Source organism: Triticum urartu, chromosome 5A, assembly GCF_056163025.1.
Source record: "Triticum urartu cultivar PI428250 chromosome 5A, HENAU_Tu73, whole genome shotgun sequence".
NCBI lineage: Eukaryota > Viridiplantae > Streptophyta > Magnoliopsida > Poales > Poaceae > Triticum > Triticum urartu.
Genome location: NC_141877.1, coordinates 496612744 through 496636384, shown reverse-complemented (window position 1 = coordinate 496636384; position 23641 = coordinate 496612744). Strand labels below are relative to the sequence as shown.

At 46.6% G+C, this 23641-nt stretch overlaps 1 pseudogene; it reads left to right on the top strand.

Annotated features, from left to right (window-relative positions):
* The first annotated feature begins 5170 nt into the window (after positions 1-5170).
* Positions 5171-7009, top strand: LOC147972245 (uncharacterized; annotated as a pseudogene).
* Positions 7010-23641: the final 16632 nt, after the last annotated feature.

Genomic DNA, 23641 nt, shown 5'->3' with positions numbered 1-23641 from the left:
CTAGGTGCCGAGCTCCAGACATCTTTCCTGCCCCACGCGGCCCATGTCCCCCCCCCCTCCCCTCGACGGGTTGATGGATGTCTTCTAACTTCCCCTTGCCTATTGAGTGGCGACGAGGTTGCTTTAAGGTACATTTGGTTTGAATTTGTGCATATTTGGTTGCTAGATTTATGTAGAGTGGTGTAGATGACATATGATTCACAATTTGTATAGATGAGGTCGATTAGCTCGATGGGAGAGGAGTTCTTTTTATGATTATTCATCCTCAGATGATTTCAATGTTGATTTCCTCGAAGATAACGATTAGGAGAAGATTGTGTTGATGCTAGCGCAGCGGGCTACTATCTAGCTAATGACATATATCCTTCTTGGTAAAACATTTGTAAAGACAATTATGAACACCCAAGGTAAGAAGAGATGCCACTCTCAAGAAGCAGGAAGGACACTGAAAGAGCATTTGGCGTGTTGCAAACTCGGTTTGCAATTATTTGAAGATCTGCTTGCTTATGGGGATAAGACCTTGGGAAATATCATGATGGTCAGTGTGATCCTCCATAACATGACCATCAAGGATGAGAGGATTGCACATATGGACTACGAGTATGATTATGTGTGCACCACTGTCAGACCTCACAGGAACCCGAACCGGCTTTAGGTATTCCTTGAGGTGTACCGGAAGATCAAAGAGTCGAGCTTGATGAGGCTCACCCGAGACACAGACAATAAGGCACTCAACGATGATGAATGGCTTACGCCTTCCCATCCTCATGGTTCATCGATCGTCACACACCATGGGTTGCACCAGCAGCATGAGTGATGGTGTTGTGCGGCTAGATTTGATCCATACTATTATACATGTTATCTTAGATCTTGAGTCAGTCTTTCACGTGTAACTTTGATAATTGTTTCTTTATATTTTTATTATGAAAATTAGAAGTATATAAAATAATTTGTGAAAATAAAAACATACTAATTTCAATTCACTAATCTAATAGTTTTATATGTACTAACCGCCCATGTTAGAAATGTTTAAGTGCACACGATCTTCTCAATCTATGCACTTGATTCATTGTCGATATATAATTTGTCAGACCTTAGAGGAGGAACACATCAACACAACGATTTTTAAGTATTTTCTACAAAATTTTGAACCAAGCATTACATCTAAACGTCATGTTTTTCGCTCCACCTATGTTATATTTCAATATACCAAAACCTATATAAAACTAGATAAATATGGAGATGACTCTTCCGCCTAGATAAAAATATAACATGGTCAGCAAAGTTGTTTCTTTAATTTTATTCGCCCTTTAGGCAATAATTTCAATTTCACTAAAAAACTAAATAAATAAATGGAAAACCAACTTCATCATTAATGGTATTGCAGTTACTTTTTTCAATTAGTGCCATGTCATGGATCAAATTTCTTACATACAGGCTCATCTTAATCTAATATCTGCTATCATCCGCATATATAACACACTGTACTTATAAGTGAATACTCACCGAAATTCGCTAAATCACTCTGTTCACCTCACTCCTGTCATAACATATTTCTAGTTGTGTCCATGGTCTTTGTGTAAAGTTGTATTCTTTAGCACAACTAAACATATTATTACATATTAGACATAGTTCGTCTCTCTTCTAACTAATATTATTTCTGCCATAATACCATGATCCTTGCTTTGGATTATATAGTTGCTCATACACGCCACGCATTAGCATTGATATGCTTATTCTTCTCGCCTAAAGCTATGTTTACCCTCTACTTGATATGTATCTCGGCCGCTTTCGGTCACCATGAATTTGGTTCAACAATGATAACCAGTTCATGAATGCTTCTGCTTATCTCTATTTTCTCATATCGACTATACTATATTATTATACTACCATAACCATGCAAGCAACACATGCATATCGATACATCTCAGGCATTTTATGCGATATTTTTTCTCCAGCCCTACATATTGCATGTACTAAGTACTAATTGACTTGCTATTTTACAATTTTGCCTACTGAAGTGCCTATATCAACCCCTAATAAAAAATTGGTTGATAGTGTTCATAAATGAAATCAATTTGTATGCACCCAATTATAATTGCCTATGTGCTCGACCATGATCAAATTAAACCAATGCAACTTTGATGGTACTAGAGAAAGCAAAGGGAAAACAAGATACGTTGATATGCATGCTGCGAAGTTGTGGTGACTAATTTCTAAGATATGACCATGTTAGCTTCGGTGGAGAACAATTGTGTGATGTGCTCACGCAGTTTAGACTTTATCATGCCCATATGCATCTTGACTTCCTACATACTCATGCTTATCTGTGTGTTGCATGGACGAAAGCATCTATATATACCTTGGACTGATTTCTTTAATTTGCCATCTGAGTGCATGTCAATGATCTAGCTATCTACTCTCTCCGTCCCATAATATAAGAGTGTTCTAAACACTAGTGCTAGCAACCAATAGTTGTGCTTAGCTAGTTATTCTCCACCATGTTATTATCATGGTAGTACTAGTATGTTTACAATGTTTGATTATGTGAGATATTGGAGGATACCAAGATGTTAACCAGCAGGCTTCTCTCACATAGACACAACCAACACACGGTGTCACTACGCCTGCCTCTGTGATGCAGCACGCGAGAGGTGACCTGAATCTATAGGAGCATCGTTGTGTTCAGGAAAGGGAACCACCTAATGAGTTCACAACATCCCGTGCTCTAAGTACATCCTTGAGAAAGCAAGGGCAAGAAAGAACATGATGGTGCCAATTCTCATAGGCGGCAATCATGTAGCCTGATCAAGGCGTTGGATCCATTGTTTTGGGGTCGCTGCCGTGATAGTGTTAGTGGTGGTGAGAAAGCGAGAAGAGGACTTATGGTGATGAGCTGGCAAAGCAAGGACCCCTCAAGGAGATGAGCCGAGTTACAGGTTGGGATAAGTTGGATGATGTATCACTCGCCCTGCATGTACCGAGGGCCGGGTGTGCATGGCTGGGGTATTATATATGTCCTGTAACTGAACCTCTATGTACCTCTCATCTCTCTTCTCCGATCTCTCCTCCCGGGTTTATCAATCCTCACCCATTCTCTTGATCCGGTTCGTGAGGATACCGCCGGGGCCTCAGAAAGGCAGAACGTTCCTGTGCCACTTAGCGTGGGCCATTGGTAATGTTCGCCCGACAGACGTTGGAACCATGGGAGAAGATGTGGGTGAGCTAACCCTTTGAAATTGTACCTATAGTATTATATATTGTCAACTTCACGATATGTGCAGACGCTAGAACATGACCACGATTCAGCAAAGTGATTGGTTTGTGTTAGAGCTAGTTGTTTGGCATTGCATGGAGAAACCCCTGCGTCTGGTACTGCGACAACATCTCGTCCGTCTACATGTCAGCCAACCCGGTGCATCATCGACGTATGAAGCATATTGAGCTTGACATACACTTTGTATGCGAGAAGGTCCCCCTGGGTCAGCTCCGAGTCCTCCATGTCCCGACGACGCAACAATTCGCAGACGTCATGACGAAGGGGTTGCCCACTCCGGCATTTCAGGAGTTCCGTTCTAGCTTGTGCATCCGCCCTCCGGACGCTTCAGCTGCAGCGGGGTGTCAGACGGAACTCCCTCAATCTCCCACGTAAGCTGACCAGTACGTGCGCTAGCGCACGATCCCCACTCCATGGCGCATGTCACACATGTACATCACACACCCCGTGCTGTTGTAACCCTATATATTGTTGATCAATACAACAGCAACACCGTAGGTGCCTTGCTCCAATCTTCCTCTCGTCCTACATCAGGCATTTTATGCGATATTTTTTCTCCAGCCCTACATATTGCATGCACTAAGTACTAATTGAATTGCTATTTTATAGTTTTGTCTCATTGCTAGACTGAAGTGCATATATCAACCCCTAATGAAAAGTTGGTCGACAGTGTTCATAAATGAAATCAATTTGTATCCACCCAATTATAATTGCCTATGTGCTCGATCATGGATGAAATGAAAGTAATGCAACTTTGAGTGGTACTTGAGAAAGCAAAGGGAAAATAAGAGACGGTGATATGCATGCTGCAAAGTTGTGATGACTAATTTCTCAGAAATGATCACGCCGGCTTTGTTGGTGAAAAATTGTGTGATGTGCTCATGTAGTTTAGACTTCATCATGCCCATATGCATCTTGAGTTCCTACGTACCCATGCTTATATGTGTGTACCATGCATTTGTTGTTGCATGGGCGAAAGCATCTATATATACCTTGGACTGATTTCATTTGGTAGTTGGGTGCATGTCAATGGGCTAGCTATCTTGCTAGCAACCAATATTTGTGCTTAGTTATTATCCACCATATTATTACATGGTAGTGCTAGTATATTTCTATGTTTACAATGTTTGACTATGTGAGATATTGGAGGATACCAACATGTTAGCCAGCAGACTTCTCTCTGTTGGGCTATATGTAACTAAGTAAATATGTAATTCATAGAGGACTAGAGTGTAAGAATCACAATATTAAGAGAAGAGAGGCTGCTTGAACAGAGGAGAAAGCCCCAGAGTTTTTCCCCATGTTCTTCCTGTCAAATCCCTAGAACTCAAATCCTAATATCTCCAAATCTCAACATGGCATCAGAGTGGGTTGATCCCGCGTGATCTCGATGCGGTTTGGTCAAGCACGGCGTGGTGTTGCTGTGATTCACGGGTGGAGCTAGCGCCACTTGTGTCGTCACCGCCGCCGTTGTCTGCGAGGTGCCGTAGAGCACCATCGTCGCCGTCTCCGAGGTGCCGTAGAGCGCCGTCGTCGTCGTCATCCTTGCATCACTGCATCTTCGTCACCTTAGTTTTCTTCTAGAGGTTGCGGCAAGCTCCACCGCGACCGCAAGTCTGCTGTATCCCGTCGCATTCGCCGACCGGTGCGTCTGTGCTGTCGCTGGAAAAATTGCTTGGTGCTGCTGTGTCTTCATAGAGTTGTCTCTATCCAAGAAGTAAGCTAGCTAGCTGGATGTCCGATTGATGCAAGGTTAGGTTGTTCCATGCGATTTGCTCAGGTGTGCACTACAAGTACAGTTCATCCTCTGTTTTGTTGTCAGTATAAGTGTGTTGTGTTTTTTCTAGAACCTGAGTGTTTGGTGAAGTAGTGATCTGGCTGTGACCTGATTGTATGGGAGATAAAAATAAAGACAAGATGGGAGATGCCAGTGTAGACAGATTATGTGAGAGTATGCAAAAGTTATTTGCCCAGCTTGTTGAGCAATTCCAGCAAAAATCTAAAGGAACCATCACTTTGGAGCCTAACCCGATCAGGCTTTCTGGACCTGGAAATTATTTCAGTTGGTCACGACATGCTACTCTCGTTCTAGGATCTCATGGCCTCACACATTTTTTTGATGACACTTCTATGAAACCAGATGATAAATTGGAGTTGGAGCAATGGGAACAGAATGAGCAGCGTGTTATGGTGTGGTTGTTGGGGTCAATGGAGCCTTCAGTTCGTGAGCAGGTTGAGAACCTACAAACTACAATAGAAGTGTGGAAGGAAATTGGCAGCAACTCTCTGGCAAAACAAACAAGATGCAAGTGACAATGGTGCTCCATGAGATGAGAAATCTTAAACAAGGAGAGAGGTCTATAACAGATTATGCCGGTGAGCTGAAAAGGTTATACAGAGACCTTGAGTTCTTTCATCCTTTCAAGTCTAATGATCCAAAAGACTTAGCTCTTCTTCATGAATGGTTTCAGCCCATTCTTGTTCAAACCTTTTTGGAAGGGCTAAACAAAGAGTTTGATCTTCGAAGACAAATGATCTATTCAGCTCCGGATTGGCCCACCCTTGATGAAGCAGTATCTAGTGTTCTCGAAGAGGAGACTCGGTTATCAAACCAAATCATGACCCCACATGCAAGTGCTGACACTCATGCTGCTCTCTCTTCACAGGCTCATACTACATCTTTTGTTGCTTCTAACAATGATCAAGCAAATACTACTAAGTTTGAGTACAGGAGGAAACCAAAGGTAGTATGTGATCACTGCGAGCAAACTGGCCACATAAAGAAAAATTGTTTTGACCTAATTGGATATCCACCTGGGTGGCAACAACGAAATGGCCGGCTCAAGTTTGGTGATGCCCTAGGGAAGAAGCAAGATCGTGTGCATCTCACTTCATCCACAAGTGAATTATCAATGGCAGCTGCACAAGCTCTCGAGGAATTTAAATCAAAACTCTTAGCTGTGTCTAATGAAGTTCCTGCTGGCTCTGTGTCCAGTTACCATGCATCTCAAGGTGTGAACTACTCGCATCATCCAATTAAATCTACATATTCTCCTTGGATAATAGATTCTGGAGCTACTAACCATATAACAGGTTCCCCTAAGGAGTTCTCTTCTTATATTCCTAGATCAGGAAAAGATAGGGTCCGTATAGCTGATGGATCCTTAGCCCCTATAATGGGGAGTGGAACTATTAGTTGTACACCTTCTTTATATTTAACCCCAGTTTTACATGTTCCAGATTTTCCAGTAAATCTTCTCTCTGTCAGTTGAATTACGAAGTCGCTTAATTGTAGAGCTTGGTTTGAACCTTGCTTTTGTGTCTTCTAGGATCTGAAGACAGGGAAGGTACTTGGGACTGGCACCGAGCGTGATGGTCTGTACTACCTCGACAATGTTGCAGCCCCGCTTGCACTTGCTGCATGTACCTCATCCACAGATGAGTTGCTATTACTTCACCGCAGACTTGGTCATTTGTCTTTCCATGTTTTATCTCGTGTATTTCCTTCTCTTTTTGCTTCCTACTACAAGGATAAGCTTGTATGCGATGCATGTGAACTTGCTAAGCATACAAGGGCCACGTATCCTACTAGTAGTGAAAGAAGTCAAACTCCCTTTGATATTATTCACTCAGATGTTTGGGATCCTTCCGTCACAACCTCTCTTTTGGGAGATCGTTGGTTTGTAACCTTTATTGATGGTTTTAGTCGATGTACTTGGATTTACCTACTGAAACAAAAATGTGATGTTTTCAACGCATTCAAAGATTTCCACGCTTTGGTCTGCAACCAATATAATGCAAAGGCGAAAGTTTTTCGTTCAGACAATGGCACTGAGTATGTTAATAATGATTTCTATTATTTTCTATCCTCCAATGGCATTATACACCAAACAACATGTGTTGATACTCCTCAAAATGGTGTCGCTGAACGAAAAATAGACATTTGTTGGAGGTTGCACGCTCTCTCATGTTTACAATGCATGCGCCAAAGTTTCTTTGGGGCAAGGTGGTTAAAACAGCAGCATATTTGATAAACCGTATGCCCTCACACATTTTGAATTAAAAAACCCTAATTGAATGTCTGAGTGGTTCGAATCCTTTTATTGTGCCACCAAAAGTATTTGGATGTGTTTGTTTTGTACATGATTACAAAAATTCAGTAGGAAAACTTGATCCTCATGCTGTTCGTTGTATTTTCGTTGGGTATTCTCCCACTCAGAAAGGCTATCGCTGCTGGTGCCCGGCTGAGCGGCGGTTTTTTGTGAGTATGGATGTTACTTTTCGTGAAAATGAGTCATTTTATCCCCCTACCTTTGGTGCATGGCATCCTTCTTCCTCTACCACTCCTATTTCTAGGATTGGTCGAGAGGGGGAGAATGTTGTTGGTAGAGATGTTCTTATTTGGTCCATTCCCGCTCCTTCACTTGGCGACACACCTCAATATGGGCAAGGTACACAGGGGGAGGAAAACACAAACACCATGAACACGGGTGAGAACAATAGCAACTCCAGTGTTCAAGAGGGGCAGGAACATGACATGTCATCTACTGAACATGTGGTACAACACATCACGCCGGTGTCTCTAGATTCCATGTCACTGTCCCCTAATTCAGTGATACAAGACACACTGGAGCAAGGTACTGAACCCTCTACTGTTATTCCAAACCTTCCTATTGTTCATGATCTTCCTATTGCTCTACGTAAGCCTGTTAGACGTCCAGTTACACCACCACATCTGAAAGATTATGTTGGCCACAAACATGACATCGCCAAGTTCATCTCCTATGATAATTGTAATCCTTTGTTCAAAAGTTTTATTGCTTCCCTTGACTCCATATCCATACCCAAAATTGGAAAATAACAATGATCGAGGAAATGAAAGCTTTGGAGAAAAATAGAACTTGGGAACTTGTGACGCTGCCAATGGGTAAAGAGCCTGTGGGTTGTAAGTGGGTGTACACGGTCAAGGAAAATCCTGATGGCAAAGTGGAACGGTACAAAGCTCGCCTAGTAGCGAAGGGATATACCCAAACATATGGGATTGACTATGATGAGACATTCGCACCGGTTACAAAAATGAACTCTGTAAGAACTCTAATAGCATGTGCAGCAAACCTTGGATGGGACCTATTCCAACTAGATGTGAAGAATGCATTTTTGCATGGTGATCTTCAAGAGGAAATATATATGCAAATTCCACCTGGTTTTAGCACTGCTCAAACTAAAGATAAAGTCCTACGCTTACATCGATCCTTGTATGGCTTGAATCAATCCCCGTGCGCTTGGTTTGATCGGTTTCGGCGAGTAATTCTTCAAATGGGTTACAAGCAAAGCAATGCCGATCAAACTTTATTCTATAAACGTAATGCAAGGAATGTTGCTATTTCAATAGTTTATATTGATGATATTGTTATCACTAGGGATGACTCCGAAGAGATTGCTCGATTAAAATTGCAATTGGCGCGAGAGTTTGAGGTCAAAGACTTGGGGCTACTTCGATACTTTCTTGGGATTGAAGTCTCTTGTAGCTCAAAAGGAATTTATCTCTCTCAAAGAAAGTATGTCTTAGATTTGCTCTCAGACACCGGAATGTCTGGGTGTCGCCCAACTCCTACCCCAATTGAGCAAAATCATCGTCTTCATGATGGAGATGGAGGGCCTGTCGATCGAGAGCGGTATCAAAGACTTGTTGGGCGACTAATTTATTTATCTCATACCCGTCCGGATATTGCTTTTGCTATAAGTGTTGTAAGTCAGTTCATGCATGATTCTCGAACTCATCATATGGATGCTGTTGTTCGAATAATTAGATACCTCAAGGGTTTTCCTGGTCAAGGATTATTATACACATCACACAACCATTTGCAAGTAGACTGCTACACTGACGCGGATTGGGCCGGTTCCATGGACGACCGAAGATCAACATCAAGCTATTGCACATTTGTTGAAGGTAATGTTGTTACATGGCGTAGTAAGAAGCAAACTATTGTAGCACGATCCACAGCTGAAGCTGAATTCAGATCCATGACACATGGTGTCTGTGAAGTATTATGGCTATGGATCTTGTTGATGGAGCTAGGCCTATTCCAATCAAAACCATTGATGTTGTACTGTGGTAATAAGGCAGCCCTCGGTATTGCTAACAATCATGTGCAACATGACCGAACAAAACACATTGAGATAAATCGTCACTTCATTAAGGAGAAGCTATATCTCAGAATTATCTGCATGTCGTATGTAAATACATCAAATCAATTAGCAGATAACCTCACAAAGGGTTTTCCTGGTAGATTATTTTCTACCTTATTGTAACACCCACAATGCGGCTATATCTCCCACGTGTCGGGGCACGACTTAGAGGCCTAGCCGCATGGTAGGTTTGTCGCAAGAGGGGTAATCTTCACACAATCCCATGTACTGAATAAGGAAGGGATAAAGACTTGGCTTACAATCGCCACTTCACACAATTACAAGTTAAACATACAACATCCAGAGTACAATCAAGGTCCGACTACGGAACCAAAACAAAAGAAGACAACCCCAATTGCTAGATCCCCGATCGTCCCAACTGGGCTCCACTACTGATCAACCGGAAAATACACAACACAACGGTCAAGATCTTCATCGAGCTCCCACTTGAGCTTGGTAGCATCATCTGCACTGGTATCATCGGCACCTGCAACTGTTTGGAAGTATCTGTGAGTCACGAGGACTCAGCAATCTCACACCCACGAGATCAAGACTACTTAAGCTTATGGGTAGGAAAGGGTAGTGAGGTGGAGCTGCAGCAAACACTAAGCATATATGGTGGCCAACATACGCAAATAAGAGCGAGAAGAGAAGCAATGCAACGGTCGTGATCAAGAAGTGATAAAGAAGTGATCCTAAAACTACTTACGTTCAAGCATAACACAAGACCCGTGTTCACTTCCCGGACTCCGCCGAGAAGAGACCATCACGGCTACACACGCGGTTGATTCATTTTAATTAAGTTAAGTGTCAAGTTCTCTACAACCGGATATTAACAAATTCCCATCTGCCACATAACCACGGGCACGGCTCTCGAAAGTTTATACCCTGCAGGGGTGTCCCAACTTAGCCCATCACAAGCTCTCACGATCAACGAAGGATATTCCTTCTCCCAGGAAGACCCGATCAGACTCGAAATCCCGGTTACAAGACATTTCGACAATGGTAAAACAAGACCGGCAAAGCCACCCGATGTGCTGACAATCCCAATAGGAGCTGCACATATCTCGTTCTCAGGGCAACACCGGATAGGTCAAGCTACGAGTAAAACCAACCCTCAAGTTTCCCCGAGGTGGCCCTACAGGCTGCCCGGTTCGGACCAACACTTAGAGAAGCACTGGCCCGAGGGGGGTGGTTAAAATAAAGATGACCCTCGAGAGCGCGACTCCCAAGGGAAAAGTAGGTGGTGGTGAGGCAAATGGTAAAACCAAGGATGGGCCTTGCTGGAGGAGTTTTATTCAACGTGAACTGTCAAGGGGTTCCCATAACACCCAACCGCGTAAGGGACGCAAAATCAAGGAACATAACACCGGTATGATGGAAACTAGGGCGGCAAGAGTGGAACAAAACACCAGGCATAAGGCCGAGCCTTCCACCCTTTACCAAGTATATAGATGCATTAAAGTAAATAAGAGATAATAATGATATCCCAACAATATCCATGTTCCAACATGGAACAAGCTTCATATTCACCTGCAACTAGCAACACTTATAAGAGGGGCTGAGCAAAAGCGGTAACATAGCCAAACAACGGTTTGCTAGGAAAGATGGGTTAGAGTCTTGACATGGCAATATGGGAGGCATGATATAGCAAGTGGTAGGTAGCGCGGCATAGCAATAGAGCAAACAACTAGCAAGCAAAGATAGAAGTGATTTTGAGGGTATGGCCATCTTGCCTGAGATCCCGCAAGAAAGAAGAACGAGTCCATGAAGAAGACAAACGGAAGTAGTCGAACGAATCCTCACAACTCCCGGAACGAAACCGAAGCTAACGAGAGAAGCAACCCGGAAAGAAGCAAGCAACATAGTAAACAACCATCACATAAACATGGCATGATGCACAACCAAGTATGATGCATGTCCGGTTTAATGAGGCATGGCATGGCAAGGTGCACAAGCAAAACTACAAGTTAAGTGGAGCTCAATATGCAACGAGTTGCATATTGACGAAACACCGCATGACTTATTTAGTTCTCTCTCGTTTAGGTACCCAACAATATTAAATGTTGTTAAACATGGCAAGAGGTGAAGCATATGAAAACTATCTATCTAGGCAAGTTTAAATGAGGCCGGGACAACAAGCAACAAGTCCAGAAAAATCCTCATGAGCATATATTAGATTAGGTACTTTTATGCCCTAAACCATATTTTAGAGTTGTTAAACATGGAAGAAGAGTGCACCATGTTAAACTAGGCATTTTTCTACCCCATTTACATATAAAGTTTATTAAATTTGGAGCTACGGTTATTTAGTTATGAAATAAATCATTTTAACATGGCAATAAGGCAAAATATAAGCAAACAACATTTTTAACATTTTTAACATGCATGAAAGTTGGAAATTATAAAACTACACAAAATTCTAAGCACTTTACATATTAAGTTTGTTTAAATCTGATGCACGGTTGTGGAGTAATTAAATGCATGAACTAGAAGGGTTTTTCTGCAAAACTGTTGTCTCTAGAATAATAACTAAATCACAGAACTAGAAAAAAACATGAGGCGGGCCGAATCTAGCTGGGCCAAAGGAAGGGCAAAAAAGGAGGCGCTGGGGGGGGTGGTGTTGCCTCACCATGGGCCTTGGTCCGATTGGAAAGGAGGCTGCAAGAGGGGCGCGCTGGGCGTTGGCATGCTGGTCACGACCCAGGCGCGGGTCAATGCGCGGGCGAACCAAGCGAGCGGAGGCAGGGGAGGCCTATGCGGTCAACGGGTACGGGCGAGGCACTCGTTTCCCTCGCGTACAGAGACGAGCAGGCGAGGCAGAAGCAGGGCGCGATGGCGACATCGGGTACTTGGCGCACGGCGGGGACGCAGGGGCTTGAGGCATGGCTGGCTCCCAGGATGCAGGGCACGGCGGCTCGGTTCTCCGGCAGCACTTTTCTTGAAGGCGGCCATGGCGGATCAAGGCGGCGGCTGCGGGGTCAATGCTTGATGCAGAGGAGGTAGCAGGCAGCGACGCTCCTCGAGGTAGCCGACGGTGGCGGACACACGGATCCAGGCGGCAGGGACGAGATCCGGCGACGTGCTGCTCTGGCGGCTCGAAGCAGGGGCACGGGGGTGCCTCCTAGCGGAGCTGCGGAGGTTGGGGAAGGTGCGAGGTGGCGAGGTTTGATGAAGGCGGTGGAGGCAAGGTGTCACACGTGAGGAGGGCGCCGGTCGCTGCGTTCGTCGGCAACAAGTGCGGGAGGTGAGGCGGATACGCAGCTCCGGGCAGGACCGTCCATGGCGGCAGCGTGGGCGTAGCTCTTGTAGGCACACCGAAAGGAAGGAAGCGGGTGAGAGAGAGATGGGAGAAATCACGAGGAAGGAGGGGACCAAGGCGAGGTGCAGTGGCCTGGTTGCTGCTGCTGCTTGCCGGCGTCGCGCCGGATGCATGGAACAGGCACGAGGAGGACGGGGCTCTGCTGGGATGAGCGGGACGGCGACGGAGCGCGAGGAAGCAGGGGCTCGTGAGGGGTGTTCGGGGTTGCAGAGGAGAAGTGGCGATGTTGCTGAAGAGCGGCGACGAGGTGGTGGCTCGGGGCTTCGGTGGCACGTGCTGCCGGAGTGGAGGCAAGGCGGCGGCTGGATGGGCAGAGAGTGGAGGCGGAGGGGATTGGATCGGGGGGAAACAGTGGAGGCGTTGGGTTGGTTCGATCGGATCTGGGAGGATCCCGAGGTGGATGCGGGAGTGTGGCGGCGGTGGGTGAGGGAAAGATGGGACAGCTTGCCTAAAATCTAGGGCGTCCAAATAAAAAAACGGTGATGTTTTATAGATGTTTGGGGATGATCCGAATCCAACTGTGACGACTGCCCGGGTCGAGTCCGGGACAGCTTTGGGACGCGCGCGCGAGGAGGTACGCGGGTGTAAGGGCATATTTATCCCTATGGTGTTTTGGTGATTGATGACAATGCATTTGCGGACTAATCGGGGGCTTTGAGTTCTTTCAGATATTCATCTTTCAGCACGAAACGATTATTTCCCCTCGGCGCTCTACTCAAGACGGTGTAGCTTCTTTCGTGACATTGTTGGTGGACTAAGTTTCGTAGTAGTCACCGTACTATCAAGAGGGGATCTGCTTCGGTATGGTTTGGGTGGAATCAACACGTACACGTTCTTCTCTCTCCCACCGTTTCTTTCCGTCTCTCTGGAGCTCCCCTTTTCTCCTCTGTGCGTCTTTTCCTGGACCCAGCGGTAGTACCGCGGGCCACAGCGTTAGTACCGCCGAGGCTCACTAAGCGGCAGTACCGCTCCTCGGAGCGGTAGTACCGCTTTATGGCCTCAGCTGCAGTACCGCTGCGACTCCGTGCTCCTACCGCCTCGACTCGAGTGCGCATTTTCTCGTGTCGGGTTTTACGGCACTAGCTGCAGTATAGCGGTAGTACGGCTGAAGCTCAGCAAGCGGTAGTACCGCTCCTCCGAGCGGTAGTACCGCTGGATGGCCTCAGCCGCAGTACCGCCGTGGCTCCGTGCTCCTACCGCCTCGACTCGAGTGTGCATTTTCTCGTGTCGGGTTTTACGGTACTTGCTGCAGTAGTAGTGGCGGTAGTGCTGCTTGTGAGCGGTAGTACCGCCCTGCCTCCGCGGTAGTACCGCTCTGGGTCCCAGCCCCAACCCCTTCTCTTCTAGCGCGGCAGTACCGCTTAGGGGGAGCGGTAGTACCGCTTATGAGCGGTAGTACCGCCCTGCCCCCGCGGTAGTACCGCTCTCTGCGGGGCTGAGTAGGGGGTAATGGTTGGATTGTTCCCCCCACTATAAAAGGGTGTCTTCTTCCCTTCCTTTGACTTACCTCTTCCCCCAAGCTTCATTATTGCCCAAGCACCATTCATTTCTCAAGCTCCATTAAATACTCCAAGCCTCCTTTTGCCCGATCTATCTCCCTAGCCAATCAAACTTGTTGATTTGCTCGGGAGTGGTTGAGAAGGCTCCGATCTACACTTCCACCAAGGGATTTTTGATTCCCCCACTCATCCTTAGCGGATCTTGTTACTCTTGGGTGTTTGAGCACCCTAGACGGTTGAGGTCACCTCGGAGCCATATTCCATTGTGGTGAAGCTTCGTGGTCTTGTTGGGAGCCTCCAATTAAGTTGTGGAGTTTGCCCCAACCTTGCTTGTAAAGGTTCGGTCGCCGCCTTCAAGGGCACCAATAGTGGAATCACGACATCTCGCATTGTGTGAGGGCGTGAGGAGAATACGGTGGCCCTAGTGGCTTCTTGGGGAGCATTGTGCCTCCACACCGCTCCAACGGAGACGTACTTCCCTTCAAAAGGAAGGAACTTCAGTAACACATCCTCGTCTTCACCGGATCCACTCTTGGTTATCTCTTACCTTTACTTGTGCAAGCTCTTTAGTGTTTGTTCCCTTGCTTGCTTGTGTGCTTGTTGTTGTTGCATCATATAGGTTGTTCACCTAGTTGCACATCTAGACAACCTACTTTGATGCAAAGTTTAATTTGGTAAAGAAAAGCTAAAAATTGGTAGTTGCCTATCCCCCCCTCTAGTCAACCATATCGATCCTTTCAATTGGTATCAGAGCCTCGTCTCTTTATTAAGGACTTTACCGTCCAAAGAGTATGGTTGATACCGTAGACGGTGTGGAGGAACACTCTGGTGTGAATCCGATCTCGTCTACGGGCGATGGGGGAATTTCGGTCTCTCGTGAGGAGTTCAATGTAGCCTTAGAGACATTGAAAACCTCCATGACGACTGAAGTTGAAAACATGTTTACTAAATTTCTTGAGGGGCTTAAACTATCCACCGCACCGTTGAAAGTGGGGGATCCCACCAACAAGGTGTCGGATGCTATCCCCGACAAGGGGGAAGCTAGTAGTGAAAAGGCTCCTTCTAGTGGCAAGAACGGCACCGGCATCTTTGCCCATGTGGAACCACCACTTGTGTATGGTGGACCGGTTCCTTCTACTCATTTGAATCATGTCGGTCCTCCTCCTAAGATTGTGAAAAATGAGGATTTTGATTCTTGGGTCTACCGCTTTAAACGTCATTTAAATCATGTGAACACTAACCTTTGGAGAATCATTGAAGAAGGTTTCTACCCACATGATCCAAGCAACTTCACTCCTCGAGAAGCCACGGACAATCAATTCAATGAGAATGCTCTCTTCATCATTCAAGATGCAATTCCACCCGAAGATCTACCTCATCTTCGTCCCTTCGCCTTGGCCAAAGATGCATGGCATTGTGTCGTGTCTCTCTACCGGGGAAGCGCAAGCATTCAACGCTCCAACTATGAAGTGGTACAAGATGAGGCCGATGAGTTTGCAATGAAGGAAGATGAAGAACCTCGTGAGCTTTATCGGAGAGTCACCAAACTCGCGGTCTCACTACGAGATCACGGGAGCAAGGACACGGATGACAATTGGATCAAGCGCAAATTCCTCAAGGCAATGATGCCCTACCACAAGGCCATGTCCTCCGTCATCCGCCAAAGACCAGACTTCCACACTTTGACCTCAAGCGAGGTGTTGGATGAGTTTGTGGCCATGAACATTTTGGACAAGACTGTCGACAATGCGGTGCTCCGTTCTCAGCGGGCAAAGAATCCTAACCTTGCTTTGAAGGCCAAGCTCACCGTGGAAGAAGAAGAAGAGGAAGAGGAGGAGAGCAACCCCGAAGATACAAAGTATGCATATCATGAACACATGGCACTTGCTTCAAGGCAATTTTGGAGCAAGAAAAACTCGAGGCCCAACTTTAGCAAAAACACCTCGAGTGGCACGAGGGGCAAGCAACATGTAAGGACTTGTTACAATTGCGGCAACGTGAGTCATTTCGTTGCGGAATGCCCGTATGAGAAGAGGGAAGACAATGGTGGCAAACTCATCCGAAAGGACAAGGCCAAGTCGTTCCCCAACAAGAACAACTTCACCAAGAAGACTCCTCCCAAGGCCTTGGTTGTGCAAGAAGAGTACAATGAGGATGATGACGATGATGAAGATGATGAGTCGGTTGCCATGGCCTCCGTCGCCATTGCCACAACGTCACGTGTGTCTCTCTTCGACTCACCTAACGAGAGCATCAACGCCAAGTGCCTCATGGCGAAAGCCACCAACAAGGTAACCTCCAACATCAAAACTACCATCATTAATCATCCTTCCCCATCGAAGAGCATTAATGAAGTTGAGGGAGATAATGTGGAGGCTAACAAGTTTGAGGCCTTTATGGGCAAACTCAAGGGAAAATCCAAGAAGCACTTTGTTGCTCTCTTGGAACAACTTGGTGATGCCAATGACATGATCGAGGCTCACGAAGACACCATCTCAAAGATGGAAGGGCATAGTCGTGACTATGCCGATGAGATTTCGGATCTTTCCAATGCTCTTGAGGAAGAGCGTGGTCTTCGTTTGGCTCTTGAGGAGTCATACAACGTTGATCATGCTAAGTTAGAGAAAGATTATGATCATGCCCTCATTGTTTCTCGTGTGCTAAATTCCGAGAAGGCCAAACTCGGAGTTGATCTTGCTAGACTCAAAGAGGAGTTTGATATACTTGACAAGGCCCACAAGGCCTTGAAGGGTATTCACGCTAGTCTCAAGGAGTCTCATGATCAACTCCAAGTGAAGCTAACTAAGGAGAAAGCAACTTTTCCTCATATGGTTTTAATTGATAATGCAAATGCTACTAACCCGTGTTGTGAGCATATACATCTTATTGAGGAAAATGCTAAGTTGAAGGAGCAACTTGAGAGAGGCCTTGCGACTTGCATGCAAGGCAAGAAGAACCTCAATGATCTCTTGATCAACCAAAAGGGAGGTGTGGCGAAGGAAGGGGTTGGGTACGTCCCCGACTCCAAAAACAAGAAGAAGAATGACAAGACCAAACGACCTCCTCCCCTCATGCAAACCTTTATGAGGGCGGGAGAGAGTGTCCCCGAGGAGAAGAAGAAGAACAAAGTCAAGAAGGGCAATGTCACCTCACCCAACAAAGCCGGCGATTTTAATCCTTCTTATGTGTTGTGCCGTGCTAGTGATGGGCATGTTTATGCCAAATTTGTTGGTTCTCTTCATGAGTACATTGAATGGTCTATTTGGGTTCCTAAGACCCTTGTTACTAACATCAAAGGACCCATTACAAAATGGGTACCTAAAACCAAGCATTGATCTCTTGTAGGTGTTTCCTTCCGGTGGTGGATCATGGTTGCTCGATAGTGGAGATACAAATCATATGACCGGAAGCAAGGACTTGGTGGTGGACGTGCACAAGGTTCCATCTATGCCCACCAATGTCGAGTGGGGTGACGCCTCATCTTCTAAGGTATTGGGACTTGGCAAGGTGGTCATCTCTCATGATCTCACGATCAAGAAGGTCATGCTTGTTGAGTCCCTTGCATACAATTTACTTTCCGTTCGTCAACTTGCAATCATGGGCTTTGCCACTTTCTTTGATATCGATACCGTGGCCCTCTTGTGGAGCAAGACTCTTAAAGTAGCCTTTGTTGGGCATGTCGAGAACGGTCTATATGTGATTAACTTCTCGGAGCGACCCACTAAGACCGCGACATGCCTAATGGCTAAAGTTGATGTGGGATGGCTTTGGCATCGCCGTTTAGCCCATGTCAATATGAGATCTTTGCAAAGTCTCCTAAAGGGGGACCATGTCCGTGGACTAACGAATGTTAGTTTTGCTAAAGATCGTGCTTGCAGTGCCTGTATCGTAGGAAAGCTACATGAGAAGGCTCACCCTCCCACGACTATCATTTATTCAAAGAGGCCTTTGGAGCTCCTTCACATGGATCTCTTTGGGCCTCCATCCTTTGATAGTCTTGGAGGTAGAAAGTATTGCTTGGTGATTGTGGATGACTACTCAAGGTACACGTGGGTGTATTTCTTCAAGAGGAAGAGCGAGACCCAAAAAACCGTCATTGACTTTGCCAATGAAGCACAGCGTCAACACAATGCAAAGATCTTGACAATAAGAAGTGACAAAGGCACCGAGTTCAAGAACTACACCTTGGATGAATTTCTTAGTGATGAGGGAATCAAGCATCAATATTCCGCACCATACACCCCTCAACAAAACGGTGTTGCGGAGAGGAAGAACCGGACGTTGATGGATGCGGCAAGGACCATGATGGCGGAGTTCAAGTCTCCGTACAACTTTTGGGCCGAAGCCATCAACACTGCGTGTCATGCATCAAATCGGCTCTACCTCCGCAAGGGCTTGAATAAGACTCCTTATGAGATACTCACCGGTAACAAGCCCAACCTCAAGTACTTCCGGGTATTCGGGTGTAAGTGTTTCATTCTCAAGAAAGGTGTTCGGTTGTCTAAATTTGAGGCTAGAGCTTATGAGGGCATATTTGTTGGTTATGCTACAAACTCTCATGCTTACCGTGTCCTCAATAAATCCACGGGACTTATTGAGGAGACGTGTAATGTGGAGTTTGATGAGAATAATGGCTCCCAAGTGGAGCAAAGTGGCACTTGTGATGTAGGTGATGAAATTCCTCCTCAAGCCATAAGAAGAATGGGTGTTGGTTTCATCCTACCCATTGAGGAACCCCTTGTGGCCGAAGGAGAAGGACAATGCTCCACTCAAGTGGAGCCATCACCAACCCAAGGCCCACACGCTTCCGAAGAACAAAGTGAAGGCCCCCAACCTCATGAACAAGACCTAGGGCAAGATCATACTCAAGACGGTGTTGACACACCAAGTGATGCCCAAGGTCAAGTTCTCTCCCCCGAGCAAGTTCAAGACCAAGAACAAGTTCATGACGACGCTCAAGATGATCAAGTAACCGCTCCTCAACTCACCACCGAGGAGGAATTAGAGCGTCGTGCCGCCAAAGTTGCTTCCAAGCTCTCCACCAAGGATCATCTCATGACGAATGTGCTTGGAAGCTTAAGAAAGGGGGTAAGCACTCGTAGACAATTAGCAAATTATTGTGAGCATCACGCGTTTGTCTCTTGTGTGGAACCTCACAAGGTCTATGTGGCGCTTGAAGATCCGGATTGGCTCAACGCCATGCATGAAGAACTCAACAACTTCGAGCGCAACAAAGTGTGGAGATTGGTGCCAAGGCCAACGGGGAACCACAATGTCATTGGAACCAAGTGGATATTCAAGAACAAGCAAGATGCCCATGGGATTATCATTCGCAACAAGGCTTGTTTGGTAGCACAAGGCTACTCCCAAGTCGAGGGTATCGACTACGGTGAAACCTTTGTTCCCATTGCTCGTCTTGAATCCATTCGCATGTTGATTGCATATGCTTCTCATCATAACTTTAAGTTACATCAAATGGATGTGAAGAGTGCTTTTCTTAATGGTCCCATTAATGAACTGGTGTACGTCAAGCAACCCCCCGGGTTCGAGGATCCCTACTTTCCCGATCATGTGTATCAACTCGATAAGGCACTCTATGACCTTAAACAAGCCCCACGTGCGTGGTATGACCACCTTACCGAGTTGTTACAAGACCGTGGGTTTGAAGTTGGGATAATCGACCCCACTCTTTTTACTAAGAAGGTCAAAGGGGAGTTGTTTGTGTGCCAATTATATGTTGATGATATTATCTTTGGTTCTCCTAACAAAGCTTTCAATGAGGAATTTGCCGCTCTCATGACCTCAAAGTTCGAGATGTCCTCCATGGGGGAGTTGAAGTTCTTTCTAGGGTTCAAAGTGAAGCAAAGAAGAGAAGGAACCTTCATCAATCAATCCAAATACACTCAAGACATGCTCAAGAGATTCAAGCTAAGTGACGTCAAGCCGGCTTCCACCCGAATGCCCACCAAGTGCCAACTTGATCTAGATCCCAATGGTAAAGGGGTGGATCAAAAGGTACACCGTTCCATGATTGGATCCTTGCTTTACCTTTGTGCATCTAGACCGGACATCATGTTGAGTGTGGGAATTTGTGCACGGTTTCAAGCCGCACATAAGGAAAGTCACTATGTGGCCGTCAAACGAATCTTTTGATATTTGGCTCATACCCCAAACTTTGGCTTATGGTACCCAAGAGGATCAAACTTCAAGCTTGTAGGGTACTCGGATTCCGATTGGGCGGGAGACAAAGTGGATAGGAAGTCCACTTCTGGAGGATGCCAATTCCTTGGTTGCTCGTTGGTAAGTTGGTCTTCCAAAAAGCAAAGTTGTGTGTCTCTCTCGTCCACCGAAGCGGAGTATGTTGCGGCCGGTAGTTGTTGTGCACAACTCTTATGGATGAGGCAAACTTTAAAGGATTACGGTGTCACTTGTGACAAAGTGCCTCTTTGGTGTGACAATGAAAGTGCCATCAAGATTTCTCTCAACCCGGTGCAACACTTCAAGACGAAGCATATTGAGATTCGGTATCACTTCATCCGGGATCACATTAGGCGAGGAGAGATCGAGCTCAACTATGTCAACACTCATGACAACCTTGCAGATATTTTCACGAAGCCCTTGGATGAAGCAAGATTTCGTGAGTTAAGGCATGAGCTAAATATCATTGATTCAAGCAATGTTGCTTGAACCCGTGCACACCCTACCACGCTCAATTTGTTGTCTAGTTTAGGTGTAGGCATGGACATAGGGGGAGTGTTGTTCTCTCAATGAACTCTCCCTCCCCCCATTATGCATAAATTGATCAAGTCTTTCACTTTAGCCATTGTTGATGGCACGTGTGCTTAAAAGACGAGTTTTGGTCATGGGCCCAAGGTTAAAATCTTCGCGGCGCCATACCTCTTGACTCAAACATAGGTGGCTTCGGCCACCGCCCTCTCTTGAAGAGGGGTTTCTTGGCCTCTTGCTGGTGTGTTCTTTTGCTTTTCGTTATGGGTGTTTTTTTTTGAGCTAAGCCATGTAGTCTAGTTGCCGCGGTGTGCTGGGCGGTACTGCCGCTACTGGCGAGCGGTACTACCGCTGGTAAGTGGTACTACTGCTGGTGATGGACGGTACTACCGTGGTAAGCGGTACTACCGCCACACCAGTGCGGTACTACCGCTTATGAGCGGTACTACCGCTCCCCAGCGCGGTACTACCGTTGCGGGGTGGGGCCAGGGGTTTTTATCGGGGCAGGGGGAGGTTTCTTCTCCCCCATACCCATTCGCTCGCCCCCTCGTGCCTCTCCCTCTCTCCAGCATCGTTCCGCCGCGGAAGGGCTCCGGTGGATCTCCTCCTCCGGGGCGTTCCTCTCCATTTCCTTCGGTGGAGTCAATCCCCACCTCGTCCTCTTGCCATGGATGCCGGTATTGCCCCCGTTCCTTCTCTCTTTTGGTCTTGCTTTTAGATCTTGTGCTTAGGGGCAATGGTGGTTGCATCTCTAGATTTTTGGCTAAATCTAGGCTTGAGTTGGTTGGAGAAGGCAACTAGATCATCTAGATTGATGTTTGGTAGGATTATTTTTGAATTTGGTAGGCCGGTAGTGCCGGATCTGTCCACGGTAGTAGGAAACCACTGTTTCACCGCCTCGTGCTATGAAACTGCTGTTTATCCGCCTCAAGCCGTACTACCGCTCCCTTTGGAGCGGTACTACCGCTTGACCGAGAGCGGTACTACCGCTCCCTTTGGGGCGGTACTACCACTTGGGGCGGTACTACCGCAGGCAGGTCACGGTACTACCGCTGCATGCCAATTTCCATCATTCTCCTGGCTTACCTTGATCCTTTTGTTGTGTTTATTGGCTTATGCTCGTTTCTTCTGGTTGTTTTGCGTCTTGTTGTGTTTGGCTCCAGGTGATGACATTTCCGAGCAGCAAGGTCGCCGTATCAACCCCGGGCGTGCCACCTCCAAACGCTACCGGACCTCAGAGCCTGCCGGTGGTTCCTCGAGCACCCAACCGCCTCCAGCAAGTGCTTCTGCAAGTGTTCCTCCACCTCCTCAGCAATCGAAGCGAGCCGCCAACAAGCCAAAAGGGAAGGCTGTGACTGAGATGAACAGCAAGGAGTTTTGGGAGAAGCGTCGCCGCAACCCCTATACGGTGGACCAAGAACCCACTTTGGTCAACCGTCCGTTCTGGAACCGTTTTCAGTTTGCCATCTACTTTGATGTGATCAAGGCCAAGAAGAATCTCTATGTTGATGTTCGCTCCATTGACACTGATGCTATGGAGAAGGATCCAGAGTACTTTGGAGAAGCCTTTCAGATGTGCACTCAGCTGAACATTCTCAGGATCATGCAGTTCAACAAGGATTTCGATGCGGATTTGTTGGCTCAATTCTATGCCACCGTCCATCTTGGAACAGATAGCGACAGGACTCTGACTTGGATGACCAATGGCAAGCGGCTTTCTATCAAGTGGCGGGCGTTCATGGAGTTACTTGATGTGGTGGATAACGGGCTTGAGACTCCTGTCGGTTTCCGTCCTCACCGCCATGTTACTTCCATCCACAAGCAAGCCCTTTGGCCCTACTGCACTGTGAAGATTCACCCTGTCACTGAGAAGAAGACCTACGAGCTGTGTCCATATCTGGACATTCTTCATCGCATATTCCGTGAGACTCTCTTCCCTCGCATTGGGAATCTGGATCAGGTTCACTCCTACCTCGTGGACATGCTTCTTTTCTGTCAGCATGAGAAGGAAGCAAACACTGGAGAGAGCCTGGATATCTCTCATGTCATGTGGTCTGAACTTGTATCTGTCGTGTTTGAGCGCAAGTGTCCTATCTATGGTCCCTTCATCATGAGGCTCATTGAGAGGGCCTGGGCACAGACTTATCCCAGAGTGCTGCTAGAAACTGGAGAGTTGGTTTCTCATGAGATCAAGCGTCTGAGGAAGAAGGACAACTGGACAACGCCTCACACAGGGGGTCCTTCTGCTACTGTTGCCACAGGGGGCCCGTCTGTTGCTGCTGCTGCCATGGGAACTAAGGGTGAGGCTGCTACTGATGCCCACAATGAGGATTTTGGCCACTCCAGTGCAGAACCATCATGGGCCCAGAAGCTCAAGCGCAAGATGAAGAAGCTCTTCTGCATGGAGTCCCATGGTCAGTACTTGACTCATGTGGCGGAGAAGAATGCCAGGACGCGCCACAAGGAGATCATGCGTCAGTTGGGCGCCACAGTTGTCAGTGGGTCTGAGGGACAGATCACTGAAGAAGAGGACTGGATTCATCAGAACTGCCACTGGACCGACTCTGATGCCGAGCAGTTTTCAACTCACGATGAAGATGCAGAGATGTGATGATCACCTGGAGTCGT